The sequence below is a fragment of the Rana temporaria genome, chromosome 6 (genome assembly GCF_905171775.1).
Source record: "Rana temporaria chromosome 6, aRanTem1.1, whole genome shotgun sequence".
Classification (NCBI taxonomy): Eukaryota; Metazoa; Chordata; class Amphibia; order Anura; family Ranidae; genus Rana; species Rana temporaria.
This window is the reverse complement of record NC_053494.1, coordinates 131,769,015-131,791,485: the sequence shown is the minus strand read 5'-3', so window position 1 is coordinate 131,791,485 and position 22,471 is coordinate 131,769,015. Positions and strand designations below refer to the sequence as shown.

The 22,471-nt window shown below is 42.8% G+C and overlaps 1 pseudogene; it reads left to right on the top strand.

Moving 5' to 3' along the window:
• LOC120944424 overlaps positions 1-20,609 on the top strand; it is a 74,952-nt pseudogene extending 54,343 nt beyond the window's left edge.
• The last annotated feature ends 1,862 nt before the right edge of the window (positions 20,610-22,471 follow it).

Below are 22,471 nucleotides of genomic sequence, written 5' to 3'. Positions count from 1 at the left end.
CAGTATTTTTACAACATACAGTGGATGCGAAGGTCCATCAGAATTCCCTTGCTGAGTTCCTTGCTACAAAAACTAAAAGTTTTGCAAAGCCAGAAACTATCAAACACTATTGAGAAGGGTCTATAATCTATTGGAACGGTCCTGTCCAAAAGGTAATTATTAAATTACTCTGCCCACTTAATGGTCAGATCAGTGGCGGTGCATCCATTAAAGGCGCACAGGCTCTGCCACCTCTCTCCAGCCACCCCTCTCTATGACTAATGGATAGGTTAACGCATAGGCCTGCCTAAATTTACCTGCACTGGCTGAAACAAAAAAAACAACTACCTCTAGCAACCTACCTAAGGTAGAGGGTGCTACACTCACCCCCCACCAGAAATCAGCTGGCCCCCAGCTGGGAAAATTAGAAAAATGGCTCCTGGGCCCAGGAGCAAGGGCATCCCATAAAATAAGTTGAATGGGGGAAGGGAAACAACTTGGACAGGGAACTATACAAATAAATATCAGTACAAAAATAGATATATCAATTTTTGGTGGGTATCTACAACTGTACAGCACGACTAATACACTCCTAAATACAGGTCCCTGCAGCTAAGAACACATATAACATTTTTGAGCCAGAGCATTTATCCCTCAGGAAAGACACTTGAGCATTCTCGTCCTCCAGAAGGATGGGAACGGACAGCCAACCCATCCCTGAATATCCTAAAAGAAGACATAAAACATCACATCCTACACTTACTGTACATCTACCTTTACACTGTGCAAGCCTCTGCTGGAAGGAGGTTAATATCCTTACAGCAAAGAATAATGAGCAACACAAATACATACACTTCTGCTTGTTTTGTGCTGTCAGAAGGGAACTATAACCTATCAACAGAACAAAAACAAAATATATACATTTGAATAGTGACCAGTCCTCTTTTGCTCCTGATGGGAGGGGCCCCTCCCCGAACAAACATGCTTTACAACCAGGACCCGATCTCTGTGGATAGCACGTCCCAGCCTCCATTTCTGCTGAATTTCCACAAAAGGGGTCCAGGCACCACTCTCTGGCAATTTGTTCGAACACGCAAACACCGTTAACGTCTATGGGACACAAACATGAAAAATCAATAGTGCTAATTTTAAAGGTTAATATGCAAGTTATTGTCATAAAAAGTGTTTGGGGACCTGGGCCCTGACCCAGGGGACATGTATCAATGCAAAAAAAAGTTTTAAAAACGTAAGTTTTTTCGGGAGCAGTGATTTTATTAATGCTTAAAGTGAAATAATAAAAGTGAAATATTCCTTTAAATTTCATACCTGGGGGGTGTCTATAGTATGCCTGTAAAGGAGCGCATGTTTCCCCTGCTTAGAAAAGTCCCTGCACAAAATTTTCTAAAGGAAAAAAAGTCATTTAAAAACTACCCGGCAATACTTATAAAAGTCATTGAAATAAAATAACCAAAAAAAATGTGTGGGGGCCCCCCTCAAAATCCATACCAGACCCTTCAGGTCTGGTATGGATTTTAAGGTGAAACCTGCACAAAAAAAAAATGGCATGGGGTTCCCCCCAAAAATCCATACCAGACCCTTATCTGAGCACGCAAACTGGCAGGCCACAGGAAAAGAGAGGGGGTTGAGAGAGCGCCCCCCTCCTGAACTGTACCAGGCCATATGCCCTCAACATGGGGAGGATGTCCCCATGTTGATGGGGACAATGGCCTCATCTCCACAACCCTTGCCCGGTGGTTGTGGGGGTTTTCGGGCGGGGGCTTATCGGAAACTGGAAGCCCCCTTTAACAAAGGGGACCCCCAGATGCCAGCCCTCCCTATGTGAATTGGTAACAGGGTACATTCCCCTACCATTTCGCCCAAATAAATGACAAAAAAAGGTAAAAAAAAACACACACAGCTTGGGACAAGTCTTTTAATAAATAATCCCCCAAAAATTCCAGCGCTGTAATCCTTATACGACCTGGACCCACCTCCATGAACGATACAGCCTCCATAGGTGGCGCCAGGCCAAATGACGTGTGACCCGTCTAACACCTCTTAAATAACAGAGGGCAGGGCCACCGTGACGTTGTCACTTTTTTGGGTGAAATGGTAGGGGTACAATGTACCCCGTTACCAATTCCAATACCAATACCAATTCTGCTGGCATATGGGGGTCCCTTTTGTTAAAGGGGGCTTCCAGATTCCGATAAGTCCCATCACCCACAGACCCCCGCAACCACCGGGCAAGGTTTGTGGGGATGAGGCCCTTGTCCCCATCAACATGGGGACATCCTCCCCATGTTAAGGGCATGTGGCCTGGTACGGTTTTTTTCCTGTGGCCTACCAGATTGCGTGCTCAGATAAGGGTCTGGTATGGATTTTTGGGAGGACCCCCACACATTTTTTTTTTTGGTTCAGGGTTCCCCTTAATATTCATACCAGACCCAACCGGCCTGGTAATGGACTGGGGGGGTTCCATGTAATTTTTTTCAATGACTTTTATCTGTATTGCTGGGACCCGACAATTCATTATGGCCGCAAATAGTTTTGAATAACTTTTTGTTCCTTTAGAAATTTCATTTTGTGCAGGGACTGTTATAAACACAGGGAAACATGCACTACTTTACAGACATACTATAGACACCCCCAGGTACGAAATTTAGAGGAATATTTCACTTTTATTGTTTCACTTTAAGCATTATTAAAATCACTGCTCCCAAAAAACGACAGTTTTTAAAACTTATTTTTGCATTGATACATGTCCCCTGGGGCAGGACCCAGGTCCCTGAACACTTTTTATGACAATAACTTGCATATTAACCTTTAAAATTAGCACTTTTGATTTGTCCCATAGACTTTTAAAGGGTGTTCCGCGGCTTTCAAATTTGCAGAGAACATCCCAAATTGTTCGCTATTGGGCGAACGGGCAAACTCATGTTCTACCAGAACATTAAGCACATCCCTACTCACAACCCACTGCCTATAGCTGGGTGCTCTGGTCTGGCTGGTGGAAGGTCTATTTACAAAGAGTTTGCTGCTTCTGACAGGGGTCCCTACTGTGGCCGGGTATCCTCTCCTGTCTCGGATTGGGGTCTGGGGCATGGGAGCCTCCTGTCACCCACTCCTTTTCGGAACACTCCTCAGGAGATGACCATTATATCAGCTTCTCCAAAGACCCAAATTCAACTCTGTAGTCTGGGAGAACCCCCAATCAATGACCTGGCCCTTGCTTACTTCATCCAACTGACACGGAGGCGCACCTCCCTTTGGCAATGGCTCCTTCTGGACAGGTACAGAAAGGGACTTAGAGCTTCAGAGATATCATCTGGCTCCTGTGGTCACAGTAGCTTCTCCTTCACATATGTCCTCAGTTTTCACCGAGAAGTCACCAGGCTGCAACGTCTCTTCGCCTTAAGGGGGTGATCTTTGGCCCTCTCCAGCCCTCCGGGTCATCCGTGGCTGTGGCACACAGAGTCCTGACAGCAGGTTTACACTGTAGTATTGCGGCTCCTATTGCACGGGTCCCAACCGGGTGAGTGGCTCCAAACAATGGCCGCACCGGGCCCCAGCAGTCACCTCTGCTGTCGGAATCCGGCACTCAGGACAGAGCAGGCAGAGTCGCTCCGGTCCGTCAATCACTCCCAAGGCAAGTCCTCCACGCGGCTCCAGCTGAACGCCAGTGTCCACCAGCTCCTGCATTTCAGGCAACCAATTACCCTGCGCCTGTGGAATTGATAAGCAGGTTCCTCTTTGCACATGCTGCTGTAACCCCTTGTTAGATGAACTGAAGTTTGCAGGCATGCTGATGCTAGCAGGATTTGCCCAGACATGTCCCTCAGTGCCGACCACGCCCAATCGACCAAACACAGACAGCAGATGAATTATCCAGTGGTTGCCTGTGGCAACAATAAATATGGCAGCCAATGTCTGCCTGTAGAGAGTTAGTACACATTCTCAGGCATACTTTATTGTCCTTAAACAGGAGTTTGGAGCAAAGTTGAAGATTTCTGTAATTCAGTGAGAAATGTTTACGCCGTACAAAGCACTGGACATATTTTTAATACATGGTCGCGATCGCCCGTCGTGGTTGCCACGGTTGATGGCACAAGTTAGCAGTCGCTGAATTGCAGAATTGGTACAAGTGTCCGTCCCAGCACTGGTTGGAGTAACTGGGTAGCAGAAACAGCAATTAAACAACAGTCCTTGGTGGTTAGTATGGACTACGCCACTTGTTAAACACTGAAACAGGCACACAAGTCCTTTTCCAGGGTATAATCCTCAATGATGAACAAACAGAACAAACAGAGTTCCCCTCTCTTCCGTTGCTAGAAGCAAGGACCAGCAGGTTTCCCATGACCAGGTGGATCTCGGTGGGACCTACAAATGTAGCGGTGCCCCCGTGGGGTCACTGAGTGTAATAGTTCCACCTGTCACCCTGCACAGCCCAGCATTCACTTTCAGTCACTTCTCACTGAATAATGAACAGTTCATCATGTTGTTTTTGTTATTTCATTGAGAGATTTAACTTGGATGGGGTAAAGGGAACATGGCATGCCCAGATAATTAAAATGGATGAAAAAGATATTTGTAATCTGTATTTGCAGCCTCTAAGCTCCATACTCCTCCAGCACATCACTTATGAGTCATCTCTGCTTCCTCTACTGCACAATACTCGATTCCTGGCACAGCTAGCACGTGGTTAGGCCTCACTCTGAATAAAGCTTAACAATTAATGATTCACCATTCGCTGGCAGGGGTCTTCAGTCCTCTTTGGTTGTAGAAACCAATAGCAACTGAAAAGAGTCTCTTTGTGCTAGCTGTGTTAGGTGGACCACTGATCCTAGAAAGTCCTGTGCAGACTCTGCCAACCCTCCTGACTGCAGCAGCCTTTCTCGAATGCCAGCAACCTCACAGTTTCTCACTCTGGCTCTATATCCAGTCCTGTATATAAAATGTATTGCGCTCATCCACCTAAAAAATGAAACTTATCATATGAACTCAAGTGACTTTCAACAATAGTGTTCATACAAAGCAAAAACGTGTAGGTTCATAAATAAACACTGGAGGATTAGCAATGAACATTTCTTCCAATAGGTAAATATGAACAGACTCAAAAATGACAAAAATGACAATGTCCATGTATATAAAATGGGATAAGGAAAGCTTGACAGCAGGTGAATCTACTCTGATATTCTGTTCATCTAGTAAAAGGCGTTCACCGCCACTTACCAGATAGAAGATAATATAGCACTCATCAGAATATACTCCAGCCGAGTCAGGATAATGATCCAGGGATTCCTCCTCCAGGATACACCGTTCGCGTTGGGCTGAGTTCCGTTTGGCTTACACTGGATTCCTGCTGCGGTAATACCTCACAGTTTCACCCGATCGGATCACCGATCACTAGTTCCCTGTGACACTCAGGCAGGATAAAAAGAAGAAAGCCTCATGGTGTAGTATGAAGGTTCAAAGGTGTTTATTTAAAAAACCTACACTGCACTACAAACACACCGCAAATACACCAGGAGACAAACAAAGATAAAAAAAAAACACAGTCCGATCGGCTAGTGCGTGGTGACGTATAGAATACTGACTCCATCCGACGCGTTTCCTCATAACAGGATTCTTCTGGGAAAGGAGTTTGTGAGATCTATATCCAGTCCTGGCATGTCTCTTTCAGATCTTCTGACTGTGTCTGTCACTCACCAGACCACAGATGGATTTACCCAGCAATGTTCCCCGCTGTCCTCTCCTGCTCCTTTGGGTTGTATGGAGGGGTTCCTTCCCAGTTCTCCGAGCCCCGGCCCATGGACAGGGGGGCTCCTTCAAAGGCCATGACAGCCAAATACTTCATCACTCAGTTCTTACACACAGCATCTCCTCCCTCAGCAGGCTTTCCCTGGGTATATAAAGGAGGCCTGCCCCCTGGCAATCCTAGTTTGGGATTGGTCAGGGCTCCCAGATACACCCCATGTCACTCTAATCCTCTCTCCCCACCTCTTTTCCAGAACCTTCCAGAAACCAGAGGGAGGCGCCAGAGAGATGAAGCTACATGTCAGTCACCTGCTGCTGCTCTCAGACCACTCCCAGCCCCAGATCAAAAACAAATTTACCTTTAAATGTACCTGCATTGGCTGAAACAAAAAAAAAACAACTACCTCTAGTGTCCTACCTAAGATAGAGGGTGCTACACCTGGAAAGGCTCAACCCTGTTTTTTACACTGACTGGGCCCAAATTTTGATTACTTTGGTCTTGTCAATTAGAGCCTTTATGACCCTCCATTAATTGCTGTAGCCCAAGTACTGGGCTTCTTCCAGGTCTATTGTGCATTTTTTAGATTGGTTGGTAATGTGATTTAAAACTGCCTGGATCTATTGTAGGTTTGAATCTCAGTCAAAACCTAAAAGTAACAATATCAACTGGATATGCTAAAGCATATGTTTTATGGGGCTTAAGAAAGCGGCCCATGATTCTTTGTAATTAGGCCAGTGCCCCATGTAAGCCAAAAGGAAGGACCACAGACTGATACAGCCTATTTGATATAGGAAAAGCTGTCTTTTCCTTTGCCCTGTCTGTCAAGGGAACCTGCCAATACCCTTTAGTAAGAAAATAGGGTGGTAATGTTGTAGTCCAACCTTTATATAAACTCATCAACCCATGGTATGGGATAAGCTTTAAATGTGAATACTTAATTTAGTTGCTTATGTAACACTCTCCTAGGTCAGGTGCTAAAAGTGAGGCAAATTTTGTTTTTGGCTCTGCTGTTAGATATATTTGTCTTTTGCCTTCTCGAAGTTCTGCAGCTGCAGGCTTGTCTGTCTACCCCTGTTTTTCTAGAATATTCTGCAAACATAGTGAGCAGGAGAGGGCAGAGCTTCAGCCAAATCCTGCTCAAGAAAAAAGACGAGCAGGGAGCTGACAGGTGTATATAAGGCTGAGAGCAGAGAGTAGCAGGGTCCTTTTATCTGCTGAGAGTGACCCAGTCTGTAAATGCTGTTAAACCTTCCAACGCTTAGGAGAAGCCTTCAGAAGTTCTGGATGAGCTCAGTGAGGAGGAGCCTTATGATCACCCCTAAAGTCACAGGAACAAAGCAACAATATAGAGTGGATCCGTCTGGGATACCCTGTGTCAGAGTCAGCTGAAGTAAAGGACACCTTCAATCTGACTGGATCACAGTGATTAGTCCACAGAGAATCCTGAGAGAATGACTGTTGTTTTACGGACCCTTTCTGGATTTATGGATAGAGGGACTGTTCTAAACCAAGCTGCCAGCACTGTGCATTAGAGAAGAGGAGGTCTCTGTGCTGAAACCGTGTGCTACCTTTTTGTGGAGGAAAACGCTGCTTTATTTTAGGGCTGTTACTGATCAATATTTTTCTGTTCGATTAATCGTTTTTTTTTTTATCGATTAATCGTCTAATTTCGATTAATTATAACGCACATACAGATCCAACTACTTTTAGCTGATCTCCTTGCAGGCTGATTCCCAGTGTAGCTACCAACCACTGGAAAAATTGATAGCAGGATACAAAAAACACACAAAGGCAGCGCTCGATGGGAATAGCATTAAATTTGTTATAGTCTTCTAGTAGGTAACAAAATAAATATTGCACTAGAGATAAAATCGATGTAGCTACATAAACTGTAAAAATGGTGTGAGTAATACCAAACGGTACCAAAAGCAGTCATAAAAACATGTAGCTAAGTATGATACTGGTATAAAAATGTGTACAACGATACTGTGATAGATTGTAATAATGCCTATTTTTGAGTTAAGCTAATTTTTTAATTAGAACCACTAATAATGTTTAATATTTTTTATATCTTCATATTGTTTCTATATTGTTGTTTTTATATTTCTTTTTATATATATATATATATATATATATATATATATATATATATATATATATATATATATATATATATATATATATATATATATATGCATGTGTGAAATATATGTATCACAACAAGTGTTTATTTTCCTTAAAGAGTTTATATCAGGAATGATATTAGATGGTTTTTAAAGTTATGATTCCAGCATTTTACATATGAAGGACAAAAGCTATTTGAAACCAAGAACAGATGCTGCTATCCTCCATTTTTTCCCCTCATGTTACACATGTGTTCAAGCTCACCCATCCCCCGCATTTCCTGGATACTTTCAAGAGGAAGTTGGCCACATCCTGCCTTCCCCTTACAGGAATTTATGTTTAAAGACTGCCTCTTGTCTTATTGGATGACAAAAGGACTTTAAATCGTGTATTCATCTGATTGGACTGTTTACCTCTTTGATGAGTATGGATATTGAATAACATGTGACACAGACGTCACAGGGTGAGGGGAGGATGAATGGGTGAGGGGAGGGTGAGAGGGAGGATTAATGGGTGTGTCTCTTTTATGTGAACCAATCAAATGTATGTATTTTGTGATGTCATGAGGACAATAAATCTAAGGTGAGAGGAACACCTCCCCTCTCTTTTCGCACAGCCATCCAAGCAGTCTGGTCTCAGCTCCTTGTAATTTGGTCAGCAGGCAAAGTAGATATTCACCCTGAGAAATTGTGTAAGGACCTTAATTAATCTACATCAATACCACTGCTGAATCCAGATGAGGAGAGGTTAACATCAGTCCGTCGGCATGTAGATGTCCCATGAAGGGAACTATCACAACTCCCAGTGGATGGTTGTAGAATCCCAGGTTGATAGAGGGAAGTGATAGAGGCAAGTGTAACAGCCCTTGCGTGTGGCAGATAGTAAGGTCCCGCCGGCATGCAGATATGAATGCACAGCAAAGGAGCCCTTCAGATGGACACGGCAAGCCCCGCCGGTGTCCGCGATGTTACTGGATCTCCGACGGAACTCCCTGAAGGCCCAGAAGCTGGCGGAGAGGTGAGTACCAATCAAAAGAATTTTAATCGATCAATCAATTGATCAATCAAAAAAATTAAAGATTAATCGATTAATTAAAAGTTAATTTGCACAGCCCTACTTTATTTTGTATAGCTGCTTCAAGAGTGTCCTTATTCAAGTTGTTTAGTTCTGGGCATCCCAAAACTTTTCCCAATCCCTATCCCTGTTCTTCAAAACAATAAAAACCACATAAACTAAGACACTATCTGCCTGATTACTGTCTGAGGCTTGAGTGAGATTTTATGCATCTGGCTGAAAATACCCGGTACCTGGCTGCTTACTCCATTAAGGTATTAGAACCTGGGATCACATCTGTGGACCAAGTCATTGAAAGTAGAAACTAGGGCTGCCATATGGTAAAGGGTTGAGAAATTTGGGTTTTGACCACTTGCTGGTAGATTCCTCTATAACCTCAAGGAATAACATTTTCTGTACCTTTTCTGAAATGGCTTTTCTCTGAACTTCAGGTACCCAATAAAATTTGATGTGAGGACCAGTCACGGTTTTATGAGAAATTATGTTAGTTCCGCTAGGGAATTCTGAAAACTCTCAATTTTGTTGCAAGAATTCTTTCACCTCCCGATTCCAAGTAGAAAATGGGATCTCCAACATCCTAACATCTGGTATACCTTCCGGTAGTAATATTTTAGGATCACTTGATGAAAGAACTTTGTGATTTTTCATAGGCTTTTATTGATTGTATTGTAGCGCCTGGCTACTTTTATAGCAGGTGCTGTTGTAAATTTAGAAGGTGGTCAGAGAGTTAATTGGTTCTGCCATGTTAATTTGTCTAAATTTGAGCCCTGACTGTACTGGGCGCCTATGCTGCTGTCTGGGGACTTCAGTCACCCCCAGACGGTAGGTGGGGTCAGTAGAATTAGGGTTGTGTGAATACTTATCCTCGGCAGCCAATCAGGAGGGTTGATCGCCTCGCTGTGCATGCTGGGAGGGGTATTTAGAGTTCAGACGCAATTGGTTGTGGTCATTGCCGCCCTGCGCCCTCCACCTGAACAGTCATCCCACCACCCCCATGTGTGGCCCTGCTGGCCGGGGCGTGTGTGTGCATGTTGCTGTGTTCCTGGCTCCCGGACCCTGTTGGTCTGGAGCATTGATCTACCCCGTAGGCTCAGTAAGCAGACTGAGTCTGCAAATTTACAAGTGGTCCTGTGCTGTCCGTCTGGGGGACACCGAGCACAAGGCTGGTGCCACAGGAAAGGCCTATCTGCTCATTGAAGGACCCATCGTATCTGAGATGTTGGACGATGGTCGCCTGTCAGTACCTGATGCAACTGAAGCTGTTTGAGGGAGATCCGGGTTCTGAATCCTGTTGAGAAGGATTCTGGACCCAGATTGTCTCCACCTTTAGGAGGGTCTGTGGCAGAGACTTTAACCTGAAGTTTCAGGGTGACACTTTGACTGCTAGGCTGGTGAGAGAGGCCTATCCGGATGCACTATACCCACTCTGGCTAGAGTGGTGTAGAAGTTTATCATTGGAAGCAGGACTGTTTCCGCACAAGGTAACCCTGAATCTGCCATTTCCATTTCTTCTATCCCTTCACCTACTCCTATTTCTATCGTTTTAACCCGGCTGGTAGAAGCACAGAAATGTGGACATTGACTTTATTACAGCTCTCATCCAGTACCCTAGACGGTGAGAAGACAGAGGTAACGTGCCACCCAAAACAAACCAGCAGCTCCTTCGGGGGTAGTGCTACAGTATTTTTATAGGTGTTTTCTTTTTCTGGGCAAACGTTCAATTGCAAAAAACCCTGTGGAAGACTGTGGTCCTTCCCTTATTACAAACATATGGTAACAGGGGGTCTTTTCCATCCTTTTTTGGCATACCTTTTAGGGTATGCCAAAAAAGGTATTCTACCATTCTATGCCAAAAAAGGTATTCTGCCATCCCATCATTTTGGGAGTAGTGCACTGAGTTGTGTAGGTGAGTATGGTTTAAACAATCTACAAAGCTATTTGGCTGATTTTGATATGAAAGTTATTTTTTAAGAATTGGTATAACTCCTTAGTAGGTTACTTACTATATCTTCCATCTCTTACAGTCTATCTTGTAACAAAATTGCTCAATAACTATTCTCTTTACAAGCATTAATTGGCTGCAGGAAATCATCTACCTCTGGTGGGTATAAACTTGAGTATTGTAACAACTGATTGCAGGTTGTTGGCGTATATAAATCACTGATTAAAACCCCTTTACCAATAAAAATTTTATAAGTGTGGGCCACTGACCGCAAGGGAAAGAAAACTCACATGGAGACTGATTGATGCAGCAAGGTTTATTAATGAATTAATGTTGAGAGAAACAGCAACTCTGCAGACATAACCACACTGAACCGATACACTCACATTGAACCAGACAAGTAGTAGCAGTGCACACTGTAGACACCTTTTAGCATCGGGAGGCGACTCAAAGTCAGATCGGCAACCAAATTCTTTAAAAGGAAGGCTACTGCTTGATACACAGCGACAGTCCCTATCCTGTCCCTCCTCCACAGGAACCTGACCCTACGCTAATTCGACTGTCCCTAGCCAGCGGAAGATCTGTCCCTGCCCTACCCACTACTTGGAATGCGTGCCAACCCATCAAAGATGGCCCACATCAAAGATTGACGCCAGGTCAATTAGGACACCAGCATCCAGTTGGACAACTGCTTCTCTGATGAGACCCAATGAGATCCTTGGAGGCCATGCACAGCACCTGCAGGACAGCGCTTTTCTTGCAAGGAGGATGAACTGCATTTGCCTACGAGAACCTACTGTTCGAGACTATCCCGGATCTTAGCAGCGGCCACCCTTCCATCATCGGCCTGTGCATGTGACACATGCAATAAAAAAGGTATATATCCAGTCAGAGATTAACTGGGTAAGGTAAAGGAAATAGATACTAATGTGCCTGTAGCTTGTCGGTTTCCTATCGTAGACACAAAATGTGATCTCTATCAGTGCTAGACGATGTAATAACTCATGTCTCGTACACACGATCAGTTTTCCCGAAAGGAAAACTGAGTAGAGCTTTTGGCTGGGAATCCCGGCCATGTGTATGCTCCTCACAGTTTTTCAGAACTGCCCAAAACCGCCAGACAAAAAAAGAGAACCAGTTCTCTTTTTTCTCGCCGGGAAAACCGGCGGACTTTTGCCCGGCGGTTTTTAGAAGTTTTCCTATGGTGAAAACTGCGATGGAGCATACACACAGCCGGCATTCCCGGCCAAAGCTCCATCGCAGTTTTCCTGTCGGGAAAACTGGCCATGTGTAGGGGGAAAGACTGACGAGCAGGTTCTCGGCTTTCCCCTCAGGATTTCTGACGGGAACTTTTCCCGTCGGAAATCCCACACGTGTGTACGGGGCATTACATGTAGAATCCATTTGCACTATAATCCTCCTTCTCTCTCTCTCTCTCTCTCGCTCCAGTTTAACTTGATTATAATTTTTAATGCCCACTTGTAAGGCACCAATATATCTTGTGATTGTGTAATTCTATCAAATTTTCTCACCAGCCATCACCACCAATTCAGGATTCAATATATTTAATCAACTGTTGTAAACTCAAATTTTTCACACTGGAAATGGTCCACAGTAGGGCTAATCAAATCAAACAAACAGACATTTGTTGACGATTTGTATAAATCTGGACTTAAAGTCAGTGGCAGCTGTTTTATTTTTGTTTGGGATGGGGTGGCAAATAACCATCCCCCCAAGTCGGTCAGTCAGCCGGCACACCCCTCCCATGCTGTTGGTCTGTTCACTTGCAACCACCTCCCCCACGGGCAGACAGTCATCCAGCCCCGCACTTACCCCATTAAGGTCGCAGACGGGCATCGCTCCTACAACATCATGTCTCCTCTGCATCGAGGCTGCTTCAACCCTTAAACAACTATTTAGTCCCTTTGTGACCCAATGAAATGCTAGTGAATAATAGGACAATGTGTTTAATTGGCCATAAAAGCATTTCTCCCATCACAAGAGTACTATCCATTAGAGTGTGAACTTTTTATTTAGGCTACTCAGAACAATGAATAAGCACTGTAAAGTAACTTTCAAATTTAGACCTCATTTACACAGGTGTACTGTTCTGTAGACCTGTGTGAAGTGTCAAATTAATGATGGTGGGAGGGCGGCATGGATCTCCAATTGCATTCCTGACTCTACATCAGTGCAGGACAGATGCACTGATGGCAACACAGTCTGTCTGTTGAGTGGTCAGAGATGCACTTGAAGATCCTTGCAGCCGCCCACCTGTCATTGATTTGAACAGGCTACTCAAAACAGCGACTTAGCAGTACAGTACAATAACGTTATGATATGTTTACACTTTTACAGTGTTATTTTTATATTTTCGGGCCACTCTGTGCAATATTAGCTGCACAGTGGAGGTAAGTATAACATGTTTGTTATTTAAAAAAAAATATTATTATCCTTTACAATCCATTTAATTTTTTTTTGCAGGCGGAACTCCGCTTTAAGCAATTGGATCTTTTTAAATGGTGGTGTTGAAATGTGCAAGGGCACCATTTATCTTTTCAAACCTTGAGTTCAACTAATTTCTGGTCTGGCAACACTTAAATTCTGCATCGGGAGGAGTCAGAAAACTATGCACACTATGGACAGAATATTTATATCTTGTTGCCAGTGGGAATTCTAAGAAAATTGATCATCTACCTGAAATTCTTCCAATATGATCAAACTAATCCTGTGTGTAAGATGCTCTACTGTAGAATGTAGTGTGGGAAAACATTGCAAACATTGCATTGGGACTTCACAGGTGTGTAATATCAATAGTGGAATTAAAGACATTCCCATGGCAGCACAGTTTTATAACAGTGATCATAGCTTTGAGTTTCTAATGCCGCATACACACAATAATTTTTCGGGTTGTAGAAAATGGCGTTTTTTTTTAATGTCATTAAAAGCAATCGTGTGTGAGCTTCAGAGCATTTTTCGGGTTCTGAAAAACGGGCAAAAAAAAATTTGAACGTGCTCTATTTTTTCACTAAGTTTTTAACGTTGTCATTTTGCGGATTGTAAAAAATGGTCGTGTGTGGGCTTTAACGCCATGAAAAACCCACTTATGCTCAGAAACAAGTTATGAGACGGGAGCGCTCGTTCTGGTAAAACTATCGTTCGTAATGGAGTAAGCACATTCATCACGCTGTAACAGACAGAAAAGCGCAAATCGTCTTTTAGTAACACAAAATCAGCTAAAGCAGCCCAAAGGGTGGCATCATCCGAATGGAACTTCCCCTTTATAGTGCCTTTGTACGTGTTGTACGTCACCGCGCTTTGTTAGAGCATTTTTTTTTCACAATTGTGTGAAGGCAAGGCCGTTTTAATGATCAGGTTGAAAAAAACATAGTTTTTTCTAGAGCCTGAAAAACGTAGTTTTTTACAACCCGAAAAATGATCGTGTGTACGTGGCATAAGGGTCACACATCAAAAGTGCGGTTTTAGGGGCAGATCCACAGAGAGAGTACGCCGGCGTATCTACTGATACGCCGGCGTACTTTCATATTTCCCGCGTCGTATCGTTGTTTTAAATCCTCAAAACAAGATACAACGGCATCTGGGTTAGATCTGACAGGCGTACGTCTTCGTACGCCTTCGGATCTAAGATGCAATTCTTCGGCGTCCGCTGGGAGGCTGGGTGGCGTTCCCTTCGTTCGAGTATGCAAATTAGCTATTTCCGACGATCCACGAACGTACGAGCGGCATATAGTTAAAGCTGCTGTTTCGTGGCGTATAGTTAGACCTGCCATGTTAAGTATGGCCGTCGTTCCTGCGTCTATTTTGAATTTTTTTTTTGTTTGCGTAAGTCGTCTGTGAATCGGGATGGACGTGATTCACGTCTATGTTAAAAAAAATGACGTCCTTGCGACGTCATTTTGCGCAATGCACGGCGGTAAATTTAGGGACGGCGCATGCGCAGTTCATTTGGCGGGGGAATCGCTTAATTTAAATGAAACACGCCCCCTAATCGCCGATTTGAATTACGCGCCGTTACGCCGCCAGAGATAGACTACGCCGCCGTAGCTTACGGCGCAAAATCTTTATGAATTCGAACCAAGGACAAGTAAGTTACGGCGGCGTAGCGTATCTCTGATACGCTGCGTGGGTGCAGATCTCTGTGGATATGTCCCTTAGCATATAACAGGAGCAAAAGCAATAGGTGTTCACACTTATGCAGGCATTCAGTACCTGCCTGATTCATTAAGATGCAAGTAACTATTTTATATCCTTAAGCTGCTAACCTTAGTTACATATTCTGGGGAATTCAGTAAGGCTGGGTTCACACTATTGCGAATTGGATGCGGGTTCTCCACATCCAAATTGCAATAGCAGGACATTTTGACCGGCTCTCTATGGAGCCTGTTAACATATCTCTGCTGCGGCTCCGATGCAAATTTGCACAGGGGTCCCGTGCGTCTTTTGGTCCATTTCAGGTCTGAATTCAGCCAAAAATTCAGGCTGAAATCAGACCTGAAATGGTGAACAAGGACGCACCAAACCTCTGCTGTAAGCCGCATGCGAAGATAGTGCAAACCTAGCCTAATACATTTACATCAATTTTCTTGCGCTAGATCTCTTTAAAACTCCCTGTGCCTACTTTATGCAATCATTTGGGACAGTTTTTGTACTGTCCTGTGCAACAATTTAAGGTAATTCTGATTATCACCATCAGTGGCGACTGGTGCTCAATACGGACGGCAGCAATCAGTGCCCCCCCTCCGCGTGAGATGGACAGCGGCGATCAGTGCCCCCCTCACGGGAGACGGACGGCAGCGATCAGTGCCCCCCCACACGAGACAGACAGCAGTAATCAGTGGCCTTAACTTAGGAGGTCGATGCAGCTCCTCATGCCAGCTTGCTAAGGGAATTGCCAGGGCCGTTGCTTCTCCTGAGACCAGATTGGCTGGGAGTCCTATAACTCCCTGGCCAATCGGGTCCCAGGACACACTTCCTGATTGGCTGAAAGGAGAAGCAGGAAGACATTAATCGCAAAGAAAATCTGTCAGGGTGGTTGTACCCAAGTTAATCGATTGATCAGCTTGGTACATTCAGCCTACCCATTAACAGTTCGAATCTTGGCTGATTTCTGCTGTACTGGCTAAGACTCTAACCATGTATGACCTGCCTTAGTGACCTAGAACAAGTATGCAAATCAGAAGTTTGGGGTTCTTTTTTGTTTTACTGACTGCATACTTGTTCTGGGTCAGTGAGTGAAAGTATTGAAACAATTGGATCAACATGACAACCAGGTAACCAGCATTTTCATAAGGAGATCACTAATGGCTGCCCCCATTTCTTATAGCACAGGTTTCCTTTCATTACCCTGCAGCAAAGTATGTAAAACTGTGGCAGTTTGACATATTTAAGGTTTTTCATAGAGTTTTTATCAAAAGAGGGAATCACAAAAAACACTCTTGTTCACAATAAGTACTTTTTATTTTAATGGCTTTTGGAACTGAAACAATTTTGAATACCAAGAGACAATCACAGCATTGTAACAGAGAACCCTTCGGAAAAAACCTTTATAGAGTATAATATAAAAGAATACATTTTTTTTTTAATTAGAACGCAGTGTACAGGACATCTATTCAAGCATTTTAAAATGGTAGCTAGGTATAATTAATAATAGTGATCTGTCACAAAATGTGCAAGAAGGTTTTTTGTATATTAAAGGACAGAACATTCTTTAAAAATATAATTGCTAAACCCAATGTTCTATATGTAAATCACTGCATGTGTGGCAGACAGTACCTGATTTAGTAAAATGTAAATATACCAGATGTATATCAAAATATAATTTGGTATCTGCCAAAAATTATTTATGAAGGACATTTATTTCCGACTGTAATTTCCAGATCACTATATTTTTTTATGTTTCTGAAAATCATTTTGGTGCATGCGGTGACGAAAATTTTAAAGCTGCTGACCAAATAAAGAGCGCTTTATGACCATGCCATATATGGGGGCTTTCTTCCACTCATAGCAATGAGCGCTGGAATTTTTCATAATAAGGGCCCTTTCACAATTATATGTTTTTGCTACGTTTTTACCTTGCTAAAAACGCAAGAAAAACTCTGCGGGAATTGTGAAAAGCACTGCTTGCTGCATCTTTGGTGTGCTTTTTAAAACCGCATAAAAGTTTCAGCTCCCCATTGAGGTAAAGAAAAAATGTGTCAAAAACACATAGAAAATGCACCTGCGATTGTGTTTATGGTGCGTTTTTGGAGTCACATGTCTATGTTTCACAGGTGCATGATGAGAGTCAGGTAAAAGCACCCGAAACACATCAAAAATATATATATATTTTTTTTTATACATTTTTTCAACAGTTTGAAAGCAGCCTAACATAAATTATGACCTTATCTCATAACCAAATACTGATTCCAGGATTAATATAGATGGACAGATGACATGAGACAGCTAAAGCTCTTTGAAGCTTTATTTCATTTTGTATGATAAGCACTTGATCATAGAATAATGCAGGACTGAAGCAAGCTGTCAAATATATGAATTATCATGCAATTCAAAAACAAATAAATTATGGACATTTCACATACAGACACAATCCAACCATTCTTCTGCACTGCTGTTTGCTGGCATACCCATAAACCTTTTCCAATATTTAATTGTTTATGTCTATGTAAAAAGGAAATGAGAGGAGTGGCATGATGCTGCCATTGTTGGTAATCTTAATGTTTGAAGTTTATGTTATGTACGGATCCAGCCTAGAGCCAGGTTAGGCACCTGATGGCCACTTATGTAGTTAGAATCTACTTGCAGAGTGCCACACCATGATTTCTGCTGGTGAGAAGCTATGTTCCAGGCTGGTTGTTTACAGTTGTAGTGTATTAGGACTTGGTGGGATAGTATCGTTGGAATCGATTTTATATATATATATATATATATATATATATGAAAAGGGATAAGCAGTGAGAATGCTTCTGGGATATACTGACTAATTGGTTGTAGCTATTATTCTTTTACTTAACCACTTAAGGACCGCCTAACGCGATATACGTCGGCAGAATGGCACGGCTGGGCACAGGCACGTACAGTTACGTTGCCCTTTAAGTGTCCAGTCGCGCGTGCACGACCCGGTCCGAAGCTCCGCGCCCGCGGGACCCGATCACTGCCGGTGTCCCGCGATCGGTCACAGGAGCTGAAGAACAGGGAGAGGTGAGTGTAAACACACCTTCCCCGTTCTTCTCTGTGGCAGTGTCACTGATCGTCTGTTCCCTGATATAGGGAACGACGATCAGTGACGTAACACCTACAGCCACGCCCCCCTACAGTAAGAATCACTCCCATAGGGCACACTTAACCCCTTAGCGCCCCTAGTGGTTAACCCCTTCACTGCCATTGTCATTTTCACAGTAATCAGTGCATTTTTATAGCACTTTTCGCTGTGAAAATGACAATGGTCACAAAAATGTGTCAAAAGTGTCCGATGTGTCCGCCATAATGTCGCAGTCACAAAAAAAAAGGCTGATTGCCACCATTACAAGTAAAAAAAAATATTAATAAAAATGCCATAAAACTAACCCCTATTTTGTAGACGCTATAACTTTTGCGCAAACCAATCAAAAAGCGCTTATTGCATTTTTTTTTACCAAAAATATGTAGAAGAATACGTATCGGCCGAAACTGAGGAAAAAAAAAAAACAGAGAGGTGATCAAATACCACCGAAAGAAAGCTCTATTTGTGGGAAAAAAAGGACGCCAATTTTGTTTGGGAGCCATGTCGCACGACCACGCAATTGTCAGTTAAAGCGACGCAGTGCCAAATTGCAAAAACTGCCCAGGTCCTTTACCTGCATAATGGTCCGGGTCTTAAGTGGTTAACAATATTTAATAACAATATTTTTATGAATTATTACTTTGTTTCCTACACCACAAACTTTGAGGTTCCTGTATTTTTGGTAATCCTAAAGTAGTTTTGTCTAGAAGCTCCTGGACTGCACAGAGTGGCTCTAGTTCTGCCTGACTCAAGGCTATTTCCACTTAGGTACTGTCACGTACATGATCCAAAGCCAATATGCAGAAAGGGGCTCCCCTTGGTGCTAAGAGCAGTATACCCCTGAAAGTGGAACACTAGGTATAGTTCCCACAGAAGCACAGGTTTCCGGCAGGGTCTGGATGAGCAGGGTGGATGATCACCTGGAGGCAGTGGTACATTCAATAGTCCAAATTACAACAGAAGTGGTCAATCAAGGCGCTCAAGTTAAAGGGTAACTTTACTTTCAGATAGGGTACAAGTATATTTTTGTCCTACCATATCCCAAATCCATACACATTTGAATCATACAGCTTCAACCCACAGCAATCTTCAGCTCTTCTAGCCAGGGGACTTTAAAGGCTAAGTTCCCCTTTGTTCACGTTTTTTTTTAATCTAAATTCCAGCCCTCCTATGTACCAATATAGCATTGATGTGCTTTTTTCAAAAATATCACAACTTTCTATTAAATCTAGTCACGTACTTCACTTGTCCTCATCCATGTTTCCAAATGTATACATTAGTAATGTCTTACTTCTTGAACAGACTAGCGGTCATGACACAGGAAGGAGTTGACCAGCTAACATCATTAGCACACAGCCTGTGTTCCGTCAGATTAGGCAACCCATCAGAATTAGTAACAGAAGTGAAGTTCCGTCACCGCCACCTTGCTACACCCCGCACTCCCCCACAGTAATGATACAGTGAGAAGGGGGCAAGCGGACATCTTGTTACACCCACCGGAGTTTTGCATTTCAAACTTATTTTTGACAGTAAACATAGCTTATTAGGTCAAATAAAGTGTTTAGAAATCCGATTGACTGTTAAGATGGTACATTTTAAAGTCAGCCGCAAACCTGCTAAACTCACGTGTTTGCTAATCTGACAGAACAGTGCTGCTTTTATAATTCAACATGTAAACAGTCAGATGGATTTTTTTTTTTCATAATAAGCATCCTTTACCTACAGACATTCCTCTTTTCACTTCCTCATTGTTCGTTTTTGCTCAGAAGTTGCTCTATTTCTTCTCTGTTCTGTTCACTTCCTGCTTGTCTGATTTTACTGACCACCATGAAGGGAGGCTTTACTGCCGTGGTCAGTAACGTGCTCACCCCCTCCTGGGAACTACATCTGTGTGGCAGACAGCCATTTAACGTTTTTTTTGCAACCATAAGTTGGTGGGCCGGTGCCAGTTTCTACAATTTAAGATGACATTTAAAACAACAGAGTTTCAGAGTGGGGACCGTTGGTCGTGTGATGTTACTCAAGTCAATGTCCACATGGATTATAAGATCCATCCAGATTTGATCAAGCTGGTTGAAAAAATGGAGACAACTATGAATCTACAGGGCTTCTTCCGGACACTCTAAAGGTATGCAGAATGGTGTGAATTCCACACAAATACTTCCCATTTCAAGGAATGTTATTTTGGTGCTGTTGGACTTCCATATGGGTCCTCTGCAAATTATATGGTACTGGTGAACCCAGAGTTTCCTAAGTGTGAGATGATTCTTGTTTGGGAAATCACCATAAATGACAGAGAAGCAGTCATACCCATTTTGGATTTACTACCCACATTGCCAGAAGAAGCAATTGCTGGTGATAAAACTGCAGTCCTGAAAGATGCTGCACCAGCCTTCAAGAATCTGCTTCAGATATTTGGGATCCAATGTCAGTCCATAGTGTTCTTGGCTTAATGTTTCTACATTCATCACAGCAGCAGTAGTTGGAACATTCATCAATTCCTGACTCGCCTACACAAACTCCCTCTACCTAAGTCTACCCAAATACCAGATTTCTCATCTACAAGTCGTCCAGAACACAGCAGCAAGACTGATAACAGGAAAAAAAACTGGGAATGCATCACCCCGGCCTTGAAGACTCTCCACTGGCTATCCGTAAAGGATCGGATTACATTCAAGACCCTCTGCCTCACCCACAAATGCACACAAGGAAAAGCGCCTCAATATTAATACGAGAAAATAAAACACCACACTCCTAATAGGGCCCTCCGATCAACAAATCAAAATCTCCTCCACGCCCCAAAGCCCGTTACAAATCGAAAGGGGAACGAAGATTCGCAGTCCAAGGACCACTGCTATGGAACGCTCTTCCGCATGGAAGAAAACCTTCAGGAAAAAACTTAAGACCCACTTCTTCTGAAGGACCTAGACGAAATTGGACAAAGCGCCTTGAGGAGATTCAGTTCACATTTGTAGCGCTATACAAGTCACTCACTCACTCACTCTTATCATGTTGTGATATTTTATAAAAAATACATTTTGCAGTTGGGTATAATTTAAAAAAGAAAAAAAAAAGGTTTTGGTCTCCTGGTTCAGCTAATTATACATCTGTGGGGGTTCCATGCTAGGGTAGGTTAAAAAGATAACTGTGTTTCTCTGAAAGTACAGATATCCTTTCAACTTCTGAATGGCAAGAAGTGATGCCGCGTACACACGATAATTTTTCGGCTTGTAAAAAATGACGTTTTTCAGCCTCTAGAAAAAACAACGTTTTTTCCAACTTCCTCATTAAAACGACATTGCCCACACACGATCGTGAAAAAAAAATGCTCTAGCAAAGCGCGGTGACGTACAACACGTACGACGGCACTATAAAGGGGAAGTTCCATGCGGATGACGCCACCCTTTGGATTGCTGATTTTGTGTTTGTAAAAGACGATTTGCGCTTTTCTGTCTGTTACAGTGTGATGAATGTGCTTACTCCATTACGAACGGTAGTTTTACCAGAACAAGCGCTCCTGTCTCATAACTTGCTTCTGAGCATGCGCAGGTTTTTCATGTCGTTAAAGCCCACACACGACCATTTTTTACAACCCGAAAAACAACATTGTTTAAAACGTCGTTAAAAAATAGAGCATGTTCGAATTTTTTTTTTATCGTTTTTCAGAACCCAAAAAATGCTCTGAAGCCCACACGATCATTTTAAATTACATTTTTAAAAAACAACGTTTTTTACAACCCGAAAAATGATCGTGTGTACGCTGCATGAGAGGGGCTTATCTCTGATTTTGGCAGAAGTCAAAGGTCCTTTGTCCAACTTTGCCACACCCATAGGAGGAGGATTAAAAAGGATGTTGGCAGACTTCAGACAACTTTCAGAATTTTGACACTGCCTGCAGATTGCAAAATATGCAGACACCTGCTAAAATCTTTAAAATTGTACTTACAAACGAAGACTGAATAATGCTTTTTGTATAGGACCCTAGACTATAGAGGTTGATTAACTAAAGGCAATAAGGCTGTTCCTTTAGAAACATGAATATTCACTTTGCAAAGTGAATACTTAGGGTGCATTCACACCACGATTTGATCATCCTACTTGTTCTCACGATTCTTAGGTTTGAAATCGTACAAATCTGTATGGCAAAACGTATCCATTCACTTCCATTCATTAATGTAGGTCCCCAAGTGCATCCAATTTGATCCGCATCAGATTTGATACGATTTAAAAATCGCATCAAAAATCGTGTTTGACCACGATTTTTGGTCCTGATTTGAAATCGTATTAAAATCGTGTCCGATTTTTTTTATATTGT